The 17,455-nt window shown below is 42.3% G+C and overlaps 1 pseudogene; it reads left to right on the top strand.

The window, feature by feature from the left end:
* Positions 1-915: 915 nt before the first annotated feature.
* Positions 916-1,519, top strand: LOC110304466 (large ribosomal subunit protein eL29 pseudogene; annotated as a pseudogene).
* The last annotated feature ends 15,936 nt before the right edge of the window (positions 1,520-17,455 follow it).

Raw genomic sequence — 17,455 nt, 5'->3', positions numbered from 1 at the left:
CTACTTATGAAATCATAATACTTACTTAAAAATCGAAAGCTTGAAGATGGAATTTTAAACACTAGCTTCGGTCCATCAATTGGATCCTACAATTCTTCCTCAGAGGTTCTGTGAGGACTAGGTGCTTGTGAGTAGCCCAGCACCCACTTCACGGCAGACTCTCCAAAAAGCTGAGCAAAATATTCTTGGTGCTGTTTAGCAAAGTAGGAAGCCAACTCATGGAGGGGCTCTATAACTGTCAGGGGTGCCTAGCTTTGTGAACAGGATATGGATATTTTCTTTATTTATATTTCAAATGTTACATTCCCCTTTCCCAGTTTCCCCTTCTCCTGGAAACCCCCTATCCCATCCTCCCCCTGCTTCTATGAGGGTGTTCCTCCACCCATCTCACCCAAATCTACCTCCCTGCCCTTAATTCCCCTACACTGGGGCATAAAGACACAATCTCATGTATCCCAAGCTATCTCCTCTGGTGGACATGCTCTCTTGGTCCTTCTGCCTTTAGCTTACCAGTCCCAAGAATACAATTGTGTGCCACCAAACCCAGGCCTAAATATTCTCTTTTGAGGCACAGAATAACTTTGTTTGGGCCCTAAGATCAATCTTAATGCAAGGCCATGAGCTAAGACAGGACCCATGTCCTCACTGTACTTGGGACAGTCTTGTTGGCCCAAAAAACTGTGGTCATTTTTCCATCCTAAAACACAGTGGGGAGCGTTACTTAAGCTGAGGTGCCTTGAATTAAAGGGTGTGCTCTGTCTCTGAGTTAATGTCTTGCAACATTAAATACTTGTTCTCCTCTTTCTCTTCCGGTCTCAGGTGCTGCGGGAGCCGCTGGTTACCCTCAGGGTGGCAGAGGTGTGCGGGTCTGGGGAAGCCCAGAACTGATCTCGTGTCTTTCCTGAAGGTGCAGACATGGCCAAGTCCAAGTCCAAGAACCACACCACACACAACCAGTCCCGAAAATGGCACAGAAATGGCATCAAGAAACCCCAGTCGCAAAGATACGAATCTCTTAAGGGGGTTGACCCCAAGTTCCAGAGGAACATGTGCTTTGCCAAGAAGCACAAGAAAGGCCTGAAGAAGATGCAGGCCAACAATGCAAAGGCAGTGAGTGCGCGCGCAGAGGCCATCAAGGCCCTGGTGAAGCCTCAGGCCATCAAGCCCAAGATGCCAAAAGGCCCCAAACTCAAGCGGCTGGCTTTCATCGCTCACCCTAAGCTTGGGAAGCGGATTCGAAGCTACATGGCCAAGGGTCAGAGGCTCTGCCAACCGAAGCCTAAGGTTCAAACCAAGGCAGGGGCCAAAGCTCCAGCTAAGGCCCAGGCTTCAGCTCCAGCCCAGGCTCCCAAAGGTGCTCAGGTCCCCAAAGGTACACAGGCCCCTGTTAAGGCCCCATAGAAAAGGCTCCTACCAGTGTGAAGACAGACGGACTGCTGTGACACACCTCCCCACACACTATTTGCAGATGACCAGTGTCCTATGCTGTTCTTACAAATAAACTCAGGCAAGATCTGTTAAAAAATAAATAAATAAATTCTTGTTCTCAACAGTGTGGTGTAAAACTGTAATCTCTCTAACCGGAAAAGCAGGCAGTGCAGGGTGCTGCTGTGCAGATGAGCTGCCTTCAACAATGGTCAGCTGACCTTCTGAGCACAGGTCACAGTTATAGGTGGAGAGTTCTACTCCCTGTCTTTCTGCCTTGGCTTTTGAAATAGTCCTTACATCATGTCACAGAATGATTCCTTTACATACAAAAATGTTCACATGGGAAAATGTTTCTCTTTCTAATACCTATTCAGTGGTTACTAGTGCGAAGTTCATGAAAACCCCAGGTTTTAAATCTTTTCTGTTTCCTTTAGGATATGGGCATCCTTGTCATAAGAGGAGTTGAAATGTGAGCATGTACCTTCTGATGCTATTTTCTAACCTCCTTTACTAAGGGCTTATATTGACAATAGAAACAAATACTAACCTGACTCTATTCTCTTTAAATACGGACTGCTATACTGTAATTGCTCAGCTTTTGTACTTTGTTATTTATTTACTTATCTATGTATTTATAGTCCAGACAGGCTGCCAGTGGATTAAATATGATGGGCCTGGATGTATAGGTCAGGATGACCTCACACACGCAAAGCTCAGCCTACCTCTGCCTTCTGAGTGATGAAATTAAAAATCAGGCCACCAGTGTGTGTACCTGCTGGGTCCTCACTGCTCCCTTCCAGGCAGTCGTTCCCTGTAACTCAAGGATCCCTGTGCACACTGACATCTCGAGGGATGTTGGGATTCTCAGCACTTCTGATGCCGTTGGTTTCTGAACTACAGGTTGAACCTGCCTAATCTGAAACTCTCAGTTTGCAGTACTCCAAGCACAGACTTGATAATTCCCCTGGAAAAGTCATCAATATGAAATTTTCATGCACAGAATTATGAAGAGTTTATCAACTTTGCTTTAAACTATATATGTAAAGTGTATGCATATGAGTGCTACAGCAATTCATATTTAGACTTTAACCTCATGCATAAGATGCAAACAGGCAAAAAATTCAGAAATTTCCAATTTCTGAAACTCCTGGTACCAAGCATTTCTTTTAGATTGGAAGAAAACATAAAAGACTGTGTCCATTCCCAAATGTGCACATCCTCTGTTTGGCCTAGGGAATATCTCATAGGACAGTGGGCCTAGTTTTTCCTTAGTTAAGATGCTTGGTATGTTGGTGTATCCTCTCTGAGCCCTGAAGATGCTGAGCCCACACCTACAGTGACCCATGTTCTCCAACAATGCTACTAATAGTGCCAATCCATGGGCCAAGCACATTCAAACCACCACACCTACTGATGGCTAACACAAATACAATTACAGACGTGATGTACAAAACCACCTTAAGTGTTCCTTAGAATTTTGCTAGAGGTATACACACATGCAATCACCTCACATAAAATAGAAAACATTTCGATCATCCTCACTTACAGAGATTTCTAATTCAAGAGCACTAATCAAGTTGCCTCAAGAGCGCTCCTGCTCATTACCACTTTGATGACCGGATTTTCTTGCATGTTCTAGATTAGCCAAGGGCCAATAAGGTAAAGATCCATGGTAAGTTCTAAGGTGTGTTTTCTGCTCATCTCAGCTGGTGCCTCTTCAATTTACTGCTGTTTTCATAGAGAGCATTCCCAGCAAGGAAACTATCAGGAGCATCAGTGAGATCTTCGGTGTGGGAATCTCCATTGCTGTCTTGCTATTGGTGCTCCTCACGAGCATCATAACTATTGCAAATGAATGACTTTATCACCATCCCCATTCCCAATATCAGGAATGGGTCTGGTCTCCTTGACGTATGATCACAAAATCCAAGGAATTTTGGCAGAGCAAATTGTTTTACTCCTAGAGTAGGGCACAAAGCCAGTTCAAATGCACTGAGCCAGCATGCCCAGTGGGGCTTCTGCTGGTCCTTTAACTCTAAAACAGAGAGTCCCCTTGCTTCTGTCTGAGAGCTCAGAGCTTGGCCTCACATTCTTAGGAGACCACTGATCTAAAGTAGTGCACTGGCCATGGCATCTGAGCTTGGGTTTTGACTGTGGGAAAGTGATGACTCCACAGCTCATCTTGCCTAATGGTGTCTTTCCACATCTCTTTCAAGATGCCCTGTCTTATGTAGCATTTAAGAGAAGACAGTGTGTTTCATGCGTATTTCCCAGACCAAGGAACTAGAGCAGGGATTCTCAGTCACTCTGATTCTCTCATGTAATTCCACATGCTGTGGGGCTTACATGTTACATGACTTCTCTGTGTTCCCTAATCCAAGATACATACTGGAGACCCTTCTGGATCCCAAGGGATGTGTTAGGTCCTTCTAAGTGCTGATATTACTTCTAACAGTTGAGACTTGCTCAGTGATCATTGTTATAGCATCTCATGAAGATTCCTGTTCTGTAAACATGTTAAACTTAAATACTGGTAGAGCTTTAGCTAAAGATCGTTGTAAGTTTCCTTTGAAGTTTTTTGAGAAGAGGTCCTATGTATTCCAGACTGGTGTTAAATTTGCTATGTAGCTGGGGCTCACTAGGAACTTTCATTTCTGCTGCTTCTATCATCTTTGTGCTGGGCTTACTAGCATATGTTTTATCTTTCGGGAGTCAGCCACCTAAAGAGAAAAATTAAACTCAAACTTTCTATGAGTAATGTGGGGGTGTTGAGATGGCTCAGAACTCAGGAGCATGGACAGTTCTTACAGAGAATATGCATTCCATTCCTGCAGCTGGTCAGATGATTCACAGCAGACAACTACAGCAATGGGGGAATCCTCGAGGTTTAGTAGACACCTTTATTCTAGTGCACATAGCCTCCCCTCCCGCTGCATGCAGAAAAAGAAATGACAAGCTATGGAAGAAGAGTTTGCGGCACTAGGTTGAGATCCATCTGGAAGGTAGACTGATATAAGACCTATGGTATACTCTCTCTTTGCCTGGGGATCTGGTCTTGTCCCCTTGATGATACTGTTGAATGCTCGGGAACATATTTAATAAAGAAGGCACATAAGACATTGGATGGGAAACTGCATGACTAACACTGGAACAGAGTTTGTTGTGGGTGGCACCCAGGCCTGCATGGCCCTTTCCTGCAGGGCTTGTGCGAGCACACACAGTGTGTCTGCCTGTATTGCCTACCTCTGCGTAGAAAGAAATCTTAGCCATTGACTTTCCAAGACACCACACGAGTCATTACTGATCTGTTTCACGTGACTGGGCAGAAAAAGAGGGATAAGAACACATTTGTCAAACTTCAAATGTTTACCTTAATTATTTGGAACTTATAAAAATAAGTTTTTATTAAATTAAAAAGTAAAGCAAAGCAAAACAAAACAAAACAAAACGCTGTTTAAGCTGGCTCTGGTGGCATGTGCCTTGAATTTCAGCACCTGGTCTGCTGAGGCAGAAGCATTTACAGCTCCTGGTTAGCCTGCGCTACAATTAAGATAAAGTCTAAAAGGGCGAATTAGAAATTGAGCAAAATCTACAAATATGTTCCCAAAGTTGCTTATTCTTCCTTGCAGGGCAGTGGTACCTGGGAGTAGAAAGGTCTTTGACAGGGAATGAGGGGGTAACTAGCAGGTGGTATGTACCTCCTGAATTACACTAAGGAAGGAGCAGAAGTCAGCCTAGCATTAGTGATGGACTAGACCCCTGGAAGGACTGGTTCTCAGGTAGCCTGGAGAGTCCAGCTTCAGCTTCTTCTCTGGCAGCTAATTTACAAACCAAGACATTTTCCTTTCTTTCAGTGCATGACGATTAACCAATGTCATTCTAGTGTGCTAGCATTGCTGCATGGGTGAACGCATTAAGCCACGAGCTTGGAGAAGATACTTCCTGCCGTTTACAGAATCAAAGCTCCCAAAGTTCCCAGGGAATGGTGCAATTAAAGACAGAAACAATACCCTTGATTAGAAGAAAGCATCGTGAGTGACATGTTCGATTTTCTCTCAATCCCTCCTATACCACTTCACCCTCATTTAGAGTACTTGAAAAGGAAGACGGGGTTACAGAGGTAAGCTGTCATGGCCTATGTAATTCATTTTCTATCTATTCAGAGTATTGTAGATTTCTTTTGTTTTTATCCTCCTCCTCCCCCTCCTCTTCCTTCTCCTTTTCCTCCTTTCCCCTTTCTTGCTCTTCCTCTTCCTCTTGCTCTTCCTCTTGCTCTTCCTCCTTCTCCCTCTCCTCCTCCTCCCTCTCCTCCTCCTCCTCCTCCTCTTCCTGCTCCTCCTCCTCCTCCTCCTCTTCCTCCCACTTCTACCCCTTCCTCCTGTTCTCCTAGGCTGGGACACCTTGCTTGGCTCCTGTTTCTCAACTTGGATTCTAAAATTAGTTTCCCGAGCCTTTCTCTTCCTACCATACCCTCTAAGGATGTGTCAGCCATCTGATTTCCCAACTCCTGTGCCTGAACTTGGTACAGAAGGAGCCCGTCAGCCCTGACAGCAAGGATTGCATGGGGGATTTGCCTTCTGGAGCTGGTATTGAAAGAGTTTCGTTGATTTGCTCTTTGATTTTATTTGATGCTTCTTTCCTTGGGTGCCTATTGTATTAAGAAATGCTGAAAGGCTAGAGTCCTGTCTCAGCTGTAAGGCTTCTGCATAGGCCCAAGCTCAGCTTCCAGCGCTCACCCCAGGTGGCTCACAATTGCCTGAAATTCCATTGCATAGGGATAGGGATACCTCAGCATCCACAGACTTCTGAATTCGTGTGCATATATCTAGACACATGCATACCTATATACACATAATGTAGGATAAAATATATTTTAAAAAATACATGAAGAGCATGTAGGTAGCACATGTGTATACACATATGGAAAGAACACTAATACACATAAAATAAATATAAAATAATTAAAAACTAGTGAATAAAATCAAAGATCGTGGAAGCTAATAGCCAGGTCCTTTCAGGTGCTTTCTGGTAAGTACTGTTTAAATTAGCCCTGCGAGAGCAAGAGGTTTGGAGCTGGATAATTCCTGTAGAAGCAGGGAATAAAGGAACCCTGGGAAGCCAGTGCCTGTACTTCACACCAGGTCCTCTGCACTCATTTACAGTAGCTGTCTGCCTTGCAGCTCTTTGCTTGAGTATATTTCTGAGTCTCTTTTAGTCTCTCCTCAAAAATCCTCTGTACCTTCTCTGTGACGTGTTGTTATCTGCATTGATGCAAAGCCATCTAGTCTGCTTCATTTGCTTTAAGACTGGTACTGTTTTAAAATCAAAGCCCACACCCTGCTGGCTACTGTCTGTTACACCTAGTCCTCCGTGAGCTGTTTTTACAAAGACTTCTCCATGTCTAAGTTAACCCTGTTTGCCAATGCACGCATAGAGTGTGTTCTCAACACTTTCTGGACCATCGTCAGTGCCCAGTACACTTGCTTCTTATGGCTTCTATCACATTCTTCCCGGTAGCACATGTGTTACAGATCCCAAACTATATTCTAAGCAGATTGGGAAAGATGTTCAGAAATATGAAGACTGCCCTGGGTTACACTGCAAAGTATGAAGGTCTCAGTCTGAGGAATCTATGTTTAGAATTCCTTTCATAAACTCCTTCTGAGACTGGGAAGGAAACATTATTTATAAGGGAAAGCCCCCAGAACACACCATCAGTTTAGCCCTTTGATTTCTTGTATTGATAATATATCTTTTTTTCCCTATAGGCTTATTTTTTAATTTTATTTTTTATTGTGACTGGATAGGCTGGCAGTCAGTGAACCCTATTCTTCTTCTTTCTTCTTCTTCTTCTTCTTCTTCTTCTTCTTCTTCCTTCTTCTTCTTCTTCTTCTTCTTCTTCTTCTTCTTCTTCCTTCTTCTTCTTCTTCTTCTTCTTCTTCTTCTTCTTCTTCTTCTTCTTCTTCTTCTTCTTCTTCTTTCTTCTTCTTCTTCTTCTTCTTCTTCTTCTTCTTCTTCTTCTTCTTCTTCCTTCTTCTTCTTCTTCTTCTTCTTCTTCTTCTTCTTCTTCTTCTTCCTTCTTCTTCTTCTTCTTCTTCTTCTTCTTCTTCTTCTTCTTCTTCTTCTTCTTCTTCTTCTTCTTCTTCTTCTTCTTCTTCTTCTTCTTCTTCTTCTTCTTCTTCTTCTTCTTCTTCTTCTTCTTCTTCTTCTTCTTCTTCTTCTTCTTCTTCTTCTTCTTCTTCTTCTTCTTCTTCTTCTTCTTCTTCTTCTTCTTCTTCTTCTTCTTCTTCTTCTTCTTCTTCTTCTTCTTCTTCTTCTTCTTCTTCTTCTTCTTCTTCTTCTTCTTCTTCTTCTTCTTCTTCCTTCTTCTTCTTCTTCTTCTTCTTCTTCTTCTTCTTCTTCTTCTTCTTCTTCTTCTTCTTCTTCTTCTTCTTCTTCTTCTATCATAGATAAAATTTTATTTGAAACTTACAAAATTGGCCAAGACAGAAGTCAAGTATGGTTGTTGTTTAAGTGGATGTAGTTGGTGTTTGTGGGTATTTCTGAAGGGATCTTTTGTCAGTTGATGGCTTCTAAGACCCATGTATCAAGTATATCATAAACACACCAAAGCCCAGATATAGCTCTCTCTTGTGAAACTATGCCGGGGCCAAACAAACACAGAAGTGGATGCTCACTGTCAGCTATTGGATGGATCACAGGGCTCCCAATGGAGAAGCTAGAGAAAGTACCCAAGGAGCTAAAGGGATCTGCAAACCTATAGTTGGAACAACATGATGAACTAACCAGTACCCCGGAGCTCTTGTCTCTAGCTGCATATGTATCGAAAGATGGCCTAGTCGGCCATCACTGGAAAGAGAGGCCCATTGGACTTGCAAACTTTATATGCCCCAATATAGGGGAATGCCAGGGCCAAAAGAATGGGAATGGGTGGGTAGGGAAGTGGGGGGGTGCTATGGGGGACTTTTGGGATAGCATTGGAAATGTAACTGAGGAAAATATGTAATAAAAATATTAAAAATTAAAAAAAAATAAATCCTGTAATTGTGTTTGCCAAATTATATTTCAGTGCTTCTCACCCATATTTACATAGTCTTTGGTGTGTTTATTTATCTTCTTCTTCTTCTTCTTCTCTCTCTCTCTCTTTCTCTCTCTCTCTCGATTGGCCACTGTGTTCAAACAAAACTCAGCTATTTCAGAATGCCTCAGAAGTTACGGTTACTTTGTTTTCTTCTCTGATTTACTCTTCCATGAGTCCTAGGAAACTCAGATAGCAGTCCGTGGGAACTTCCCCAAGTAATAGGGGCACAGAACGACTCTCCAAGTGAAGTACCTCCTTCAGCTGTTGGGATGGGCCAGCCTCAAACACCAGCACTCCTCTTCCCAGACTAAATCATTTCAAACAGATGCCTGATGCCTTCATGTATATAATATATAAAAATGTTTGTCGTACAGGTAGACTTTGAAATTGTGCCATAGACATGAGCCACTGTGAAAAGAGGTGGCTTTGTTACTTGGTGTGTTTTCTACTCCACACTTAATATTAGAGGATGTAAATGCTAGGCAGATTTCAGAACTCTTTCTTTTTCAAGCCAAAAATTTTCTTATTTATTTTGTTTTGGGTAGTGGTGGTAGTAGTAGCGGCAGCGGTGGCGGCTGTGGTGGTGGTGGTGGTGGTGGTGGTGGTGGTTGTGGTGGTGTGTGTGTGTGCGTGTGTGTGTGTATGCCCACATTCACAAGTTCCATGGCACCTGTGAGGGTCAGAGGACAACTTTGTGGAGCTGTCTTTTTCCTTCGACCTTTACATGAGTTCTGGGGATCTAAATCAGATCACCAGACCCTCCTAAGCCATTCTAAAGGGTCACAGTCCACAGCTGTAAATATACCAGTCATCCAGTTCTTAGCATAGTTCCTAAGTGCACATCTTGATTAGATAATTTGGTTTGATGCTAGACATTATATATATATATCTTCCACATTCATGAAGGATGCCAATATGAGCTGATATTCTTTTAAAATCTTTATTGGTTTGTCTGATGCATATTAATCAAACATTTCTATTACTTAATTCCTGTGTGGTGCTGTTGTTCACTGTTATAGTTTTGCTCATGAGGCTATAAGACAGGAATAGGATTATAAAATTAAGATGTGAAACTCAATTTAGAAGCACCCAGTGATCACATCACATATTGTTTAATTTAGTGTAGCCCAGAATGCTACTTTCCTTGTCTTCTCCAAGGGGAAATCTAGATTTTAATTTTTCTTATGGTTTCATATAATATGCACATAATATCTACATTGATTCCACATGACTGTAATCCTGTAGCTCAGGAAATTGAGACATGAGAATTGAAAAGGTGAGGTCAGATTGACTGCTCTACGTATGTGATTTCCAGGCCATTCTGAGCAGTGAGAAATTTTCTCAAAAAACAAACATGTCAGGGCTAGTGGTTCACACCAGTAATTCTTGCCCCTAGGAAGCTGAGGCAGGAGACCTGCCATGACTTTTCATCCCAATCTCATTGCATACAGAGACTCACAGGGCTTTCAGGCTAATTGGTCAGAGGCAGAGTCTTTGAGTGTTCCTATTGTCAGTTCCCATGTCTTGAGTCATTATGTTCAGAACCACCCGTGCGGGGAACTGTAGACCCATTCTGTGAATGTGGAGTGACAGGGATAATGGAAGGTGACAATCAGAAAAAATTGGCATTGTTGGCCAGAAAAATTGCCTACCTGTCTGACATTTGAGCTAGTGACTTGTTTTCTAGACCCAAAGGGGTCACCTATCTCTCAGTCAACTTCTGTGTCTCTGAACACAGTGAATAAACACACTCAACAAATAAGAAGCTTGTACATTTCAAACTACTCAGGGGTTGTTTTACTGTTTAAAATTAATTACCTTATAATAAATGTATATGTAAACAGCCATATAGGAAAGCAGTCAAGCCATATAAAATGCATATGGAGTCATGATTCCTTCTCAAACTCTTCCCATGTCCTTTCTCCTTCTCCTAGAGTCCAAAAATTAAAAACTTCTGTACACCGTGCTGTTTCCTAGAAATGCATGCATACAGAGAAGTCTTTTCGAATGCACAAATTTGCACCTTGATTTTTTTTTCGGTAGCATTGTGGCTGAAGGTATTCTACACTGTGTTTATCAATCTGTTTTATAGATTATATCATGGACAAGTCACACTTATTTACCTAGTTTCCCATTGGTAGACATTTATGTGCTGCTACATATGTCATTGCTATGACCATCCCTGTGCCTCCCTCCTGCCATCTGTGGTACACTGATGTCATTACAACTCAGCTGTGCACTGAACTTGCACATAAAACTCTTTAGTAAAAAAGTAAAAGTAACCAGGCAGCTCTAGGAGACTGTTTGCACATGTTGGTTCTGTAATAGATTTCTACATCAGTATCCCTGCTGGGCTGGGACAATTCCCTTATGCTAAAGTCCACTATAGAGCTACCATAGATCTTAGCCAAACTCTCTGGAGCTGGTGCTGACTGAGCTGTGGTAGCAGGAAGGCTTCAGTGCTCATGGTGAGGGGCGTTAAGATCTGTCTTCTCTAGGCTGCAGTGAAGGTCTCTGCAGTTTTCACTGTTCCTTCCAACAGTGACATCAACCATCTGCCTTAGGGTACAAATCCCTGCCACACTTGCAGCAGCCTTATCTTTCTGGAATTTCAGGAAAGACTATGAAATCTGAGATTTCACACTGTTCTTGCTGCTTCTTTCCAGTCACGGCGTCACAGGGCACTCTGGGCAGGGCAGCCAGCCTGAAGCTCTTTGCCTGTGAAGATACAGACCTTGTTTGATTATTTTGTTATTGTTCAACTTTTTCTCCAGAAATTATTTGTATCTTCAGCAAAATCATGTGTCCCTATAATTATCCAGTTTCCTCTAATGTCTGCAGCGAACACACCATGGAACCTTAATCAAAACGAAGAGAATGGCATGGCATGAGTCCTGGGATTGGTTCCTCACATTTGAATGGTTTATCTGGGTGTGTTTATACATTTCTATAACTCTGGCACATGAGTGAAATTCAAGCACTAGGCAGGGAGATTTCTAGAATGATGTCAGCCTTGACTACATAGCAAGTCCCTGTCTACAGACAAACAAACCAAGTTGGCTACATTTTATACATCAATACATAAAAGTAAGTAACTAGAGCCGGGCAGTGGTGGTACACGCCTTTAATCCCAGCACTTGGGAGGCAGAGGCAGGTGGATTTCTGAGTTCGAGGCCAGCCTAGTCTACAGAGTGAGTTCCAGACAGCCAGGGCTATACAGAGAAACCCTGTCTCAAAAAAAAAAAAAAAAAAAAAAAAAAAAAACAAAACAAAACAAAAAAAAAAAAAAACCAAACCCCAAAAACTCCCAAAAGTAAGTAACTAAATAAAGGACATGCAGAGACTATGCTATCTATACTGAACTATTTAAAAATTAAGAATAAAGAACACAGTGAGCCGGGCAGTGATGGCACACCTTTAATCCCAGCACTTCAGAGGCAGAGGCAGGAGGATTTCTGAGTTCGAGGCCAGCCTGGTCTACAGAGTGAGTTCCAGGACAGCTAGGGCTACACAGAGAAACCCTGTCTCGACACCCCGCCAAGCCTCCACCCCCCCAAAAAAAAATACAGTGAAGAAGACAAACATGGTTGTGCATGCTTGAAATCTGGCACTCCAGAGCAGGAAGTGTGAGACTCTTAAGAGCAGCTTCAGATACAGAGACTTGAGGTTCCTGGGTTACATGACACCTCATCTCAAAGCACATAAACAACAACCCAGCCAAACAAACATCACAAAAGTAGAGTTTAACTTAATGCTGGGATTCTCCCATTCTCTGCTCTTTGCATTTAGCATGCTCACACTCCCCCAGGACTGATGTGTGCAATTGCTTTAGACTTCTAGACCACCACTGTCCAGTAGTCATATAGCAAGAACTGAGTAGTTTTAACTTTTTACTATCCATTTGAAAAGGAAACAGGGGATAGGGCTTGAGAGGTTGCTCAGAAGTTAGACATACTTGCTGTGCAATGATGAAGGCCAGACTGAGCATCCCTGAGCATCCCAGCACCCACATAGAAGACCCAACTCCAAGAACATCTGGATCCCACTTCCAAAGGGAGGAACGGAAAATGGGAATTGCCATGGTCTTCTGGCCTTTAGTCTAACAGACAAAAGATGAGGCCGGGACTCAGGGAGAGATCCTCCCTCAAAGGAACAGGCAGAGTGATTGATACTCCAAATACCCTCATCTGGCTTTCCTAGGCGTGAAACCTCAAACACACGCATGCACTCATTCATACACCCTCACCTTAATCCACAAAGAAGGAAATAAGCCTTTCAAGACAGAAATAGATGACATTAATGTCAACATGTTTTCTTTAACTCGGAGTACATTGTAGGTCTTGTCATTTCAACATGTAGTAGAACAATCACCAGGGAGAGTTCACACTCTTTCACTGTAGGTCTTGAGGACTCAGTGTGCATTTTGCGTTTATAATAGATCTCAACCCCGACGGGCCACATTGCAAATGGGCAGGTGTCATGTGGGACTGGGAGATAATTCCTGTGACCCATAGATCATTTCCCCTAAGTATTTACCTGTTTCCCCAGAAAGAATCCCATATTGAAACTTCCCCATTCTCTTCTCGGATAGCACACTTTATTGAGATGGATGTGTAGTGTAAGGTGAAATAAATGTATGTGCTCTGTTAAACCAATTCCCTACACACAGGGATTTTGTTTTTCCATTTCAAATATGGTTGAAAGATATATACTCTCTCCCAAAGCCTATGTGCATTTAAATGGTGTTGAGGATTAGAATTCTGGATGTGAACTTGGTTTGTCAAAGAGTGAGTGATTCTCTTAAAATTATGGTAACTATAAAACAATAACGTATTTGAAACAATATAGCAATAAGTATATAGTTGAATGCATGTATTTTTTCCTATAGCAATAAGTATATAACTGAATGCATGTATTTTTTTTTTCCTGACAATTGTGTTAGAAAAGGAACAGACAATTTGAGACAGTGTCTCCTGTTCCCCTGCTGGCCCTGAGGTCCCTTTGTAGCCCACTCGTGACCTTGAACTTCTGATCCTTCTGTCTCTATATCCGAGGGCTGTGGTTCACAGGTCTGCACCACCATACTGGGCTTTGAAGTCAAGGCTTAACCTATGCTGGACACTCGACTGAGTTACACCCCAGTCCCCAGAAATCTAAATTATGTCAGCATGATCCTTTCAATTTGGGTTTAGCTTTTTAAATTTGCTTAAGAATGCAGCTAGACTGGTGTGAGGGTACACACCCAAACTCAAGCAGTAAGAAGGCTGCTGCCTGAGGAGCAGAGCTGGAGACCAACCAAAGCAAAGCAGAGCCAGATTAAGCAAGCCATAGAGGCCAAGCCGTTCCCACCAGTTTTCTGTTGGAATTCCAGTGATTCCTATGCACACACATGCATGTGTGGATGCACGCATGCATACACAGAGAGGAAAATATTTATTTTAAATCTTAACAAATGTATAATTTTGATATTAGCATATTAGTGAGTCTTTGACTCATAAATATGGAGCTTCAAGGATCGAGAGACGCGTCAGTGGTGAAGGGCCCTAGGTTTAATTTACAACACCCCAATACCTTCATGGGTTCTCAAATGTGTTTGCAACTCCAGTTCCAAGTAATCTAATGCCCTCTTCTGGTGTGTGTGAATCCATTCAAGCATGTGGTACACATACATACACTACACTACACACACACACACACACACACACACACCTAAATATGTTTTCACAAATACAGAAAAGAGAATAGCGTTTCAAAATAAAAGTTCTCTTTCACCAAATACTTTGAAGAATCTAGCTTTTCTCTGTGGCGTTCAGACATACCAGCACCAGCCTGTAAATGTGTTGCCGTCGAGTTGTGATGAAGATGGGATAGAAAAATCACTAAAGAGCATTCATACTCTTTCACTATAAGTCCTATGAATTGGGTACTTTTTCCATTTATCGCACATGGAAAGACCCGAGTGAAACGCTGCGTTAGTTCCTAGGGTATGGTATGCTATTAGTGTCTACTTTTGAGATAAGGGTTGTTTTGTAAAAAGCTATACAAGGCAGGAGTTGGACTAGGAATTTGTTGCTATAGACAACCAATTTAAGCTGGAAACTGAAAGTTATGAGGCAGCTCAGATAGCCATTAGAGAAAAGTGTCCTAAGAAAGGGACCAGCTATGGAATAGGTATAGGGACCAGGGGAACACGGAATATCCTATAAGCAGACAGGAAGCCAGTCTGAAACAGAGAGGACAAGAACAATATATAAAAATCCACTCACACAGAAATATATAAATATAAAAATTTAATAAAAATTTAATAAATATAAAACATAAATACATAAACATATTTATACTTATATATTAATATATAAGTATATATAAAGATACATATACAAATATAAAAGTGTAAGTCTATAAATATATAAATAAGTATATATATATAAATTTATAAAAATAAAAATGAATATAAAAGTGTGTGTGCGCGAGTGCGTGTGTGTGAGCGTGCTATAATCCTGGCTGTGTATGTAGCGCAGTTTTAGAGAATCCTTTAGGCGTTCATGAAGCTCTGACTGGATCTTGATCACAGTAGAACACCAGGAGGCAGCACACACCTGTGATCCCAGTACTGGTGGAGGAAGAAGGATCAGAAGTTCACAACCATCTTTGACTACAAAGAAGTTTTTCAGGCCCTGACCCATCTATCTGCCCCAAAGTGGGTGTAGGGTAACGTACACTCACTCAGATGGTGAGGACCCAGAAGTCTTACCTGAAGCAGGTCTGTGATGTTATCCTCAGGATCTTTTGGAAGACACATAGTGGTTTATGTATTTGGTTTGTGAGAATGAAAACTCCCTCAAAATTCACAACTGCTCAGGAAACACTCCGGGTAAAATTAGCATTTTACCCTCTAATTGCCAGACGGGAAAGTAGCTACGCTTAGTTTCCTACTTTACACAATTCCCACACTCCAGGTGCCTCTGTGTATAATTTAGTAACAATTGAAAGGTGGATCAGGGTATGGAGAAGCTTGGCTTCAGCTCTTTAAAGATCTCTTCTCACCTAGCATCCTTGACTATCCGGGTACTCTCGCCATAGATCGTGCTGCCATACAATACAGATCCACCTGCCTCGGGGCTGGAGAGATGGCTTAGCAGTTAAGAGCACTAGCTGCAGTTTTAGAGGACCTGCGTTCAATTCCCATCACCTACATGGCAGCTCACAACTGTCTGTGCCAGCCGTTCCAAGGGATCTGATATCTGCACACAGACATACATGAGATAGGTCAGCAAGTGAAGGTGCTTGTCACCCTGCCTGGCATGTACAGAGCTAAGAACGAGGGGCTCTACAAACTTGTCCTCTTACCTACACACATACTCTGTGGCATGAGCACACATATAAGAAAAAAAAAATTAACAGATCCACCGCCTCTGCTGCCCCAGCACTCGCACTAAAGTTGGGCACCACCATACCCTGCACTCCCTAAACTTTTGGAAGCAGAGACTGAGAGCTAGGTTTATTTCTTTCAACTCCCCCATTCTTAATATGGGCCACTAGTAAACACTGGTTAAAAAGATGTTAGTTGATGGCATCCAGTAAGTATAACAAGAACCAAGTGTCCCTTCTGCTGTTGCTCTAGGAACTCCTGGTTTCTAAATGTATTCTCCTTCCTGGAGTGCAGTTTACTCTGTAAATCAAGAGGGTTATCCCAGGTGTCAAAATCCTTTAATTCTCCAGCCATCTCAAAAGAACTGTGGTCCCCAGGCCTAGAGTCACACCTCAAGTGAGGATCTTTGCTGCAGCTTAGGAAACAGCCAAGGGCACAATAGTGATGCTCTCACAGGCGCTCCTGTAATGTTTATATCAGTTGGCAGATGCTATCTAGTGGGTGGATTGGAGAACTGGAGAACTCAGTTTTCACAAAGAACAGGTGAGAGTGTGGCCAGGAGATAAGGGTGGAAGATTTGTCTTCATCCATAAAGAGCTTTGGAAGAGTTCAGCAGCAGCGGAGGACCTGAAAGAGAGACTAACAAGAAGTTACTTTCCCTCAAGTACAGGTAAGAACGGACATCTATGTAGCCATATGCTGAGGAGGAAGAGTCAGGACAGTGCTCCCTACACTGTCTGTACCATGTGGAATTACATTGGAGATAATGTGGGGTTGAATGTGGGACATTAAACAATGATGATTGGGCTGGGCAGTGGTGGTGCACACCTTTAATCACAGCCTTTGTGAGGCAGAGGCAGGCGGATTTCTGAGTTCGAGGCCAGCCTGGTCTACAGAATGAGTTCCAGGACAGCCAGGGCTACACAGAGAAACCCTGTCTTGGAAAAAAAAACATAACAAACAAACAAAAAAACCTAAACAATGATTCTTGAGTCTCTAGACATTAGGGTGACAACAGCCAGCAGAGCTCTCCATATATTTGGAAAGTGGATCTTTGTTTAAGTGGAATAATAAACTCTCATAGATTAGCTATTAAAGTCTTCTAACTTCTAAGTAAGGTTAACATGAAAAAATCAACAAGAAACCTGTAGTAGAAATAGTTTAGTACTTGGATTAGGCCCTGTTTATTTAGGCCCATGTCTATAAGTACTGTGAAATATCACATAATATCATGGATAGGAGACCAGGGAGGTGAGGTCGTACACGTTTTAGCAGTGTTTCCCATTGACTTTTTTGGTTGGTGACTTATAAAATTTTGTAAGACATAGCTTGTATGCAGCGTGGCTACAGACAGTTGAGGTGAAGTAGCTAAGGACAGGAGGAACTAAATTTTGCTTTGGTTGGAGTGTTGGAGATGAGAAGGGAGTGGGCAGTCTGGAAAACTGAGAGATTTTAGAAAGTCCACTTAAACCTGACTGCCCAAGTTAAAATTGCACCACACTTTGTCTAAACCTACATCATGCTTTCTTAGCTTGCTGAATACTTTCTTGTTTGTTTCCCCTCTGTTCATGTAC

This window comes from Mus caroli, unplaced genomic scaffold, assembly GCF_978045245.1.
Source record: "Mus caroli unplaced genomic scaffold, Mus_caroli_1 scaffold_13, whole genome shotgun sequence".
NCBI lineage: Eukaryota > Metazoa > Chordata > Mammalia > Rodentia > Muridae > Mus > Mus caroli.
The sequence above is the reverse complement of the archived record's forward strand: the minus strand, read 5'-3'. Positions and strand labels throughout refer to the sequence as shown.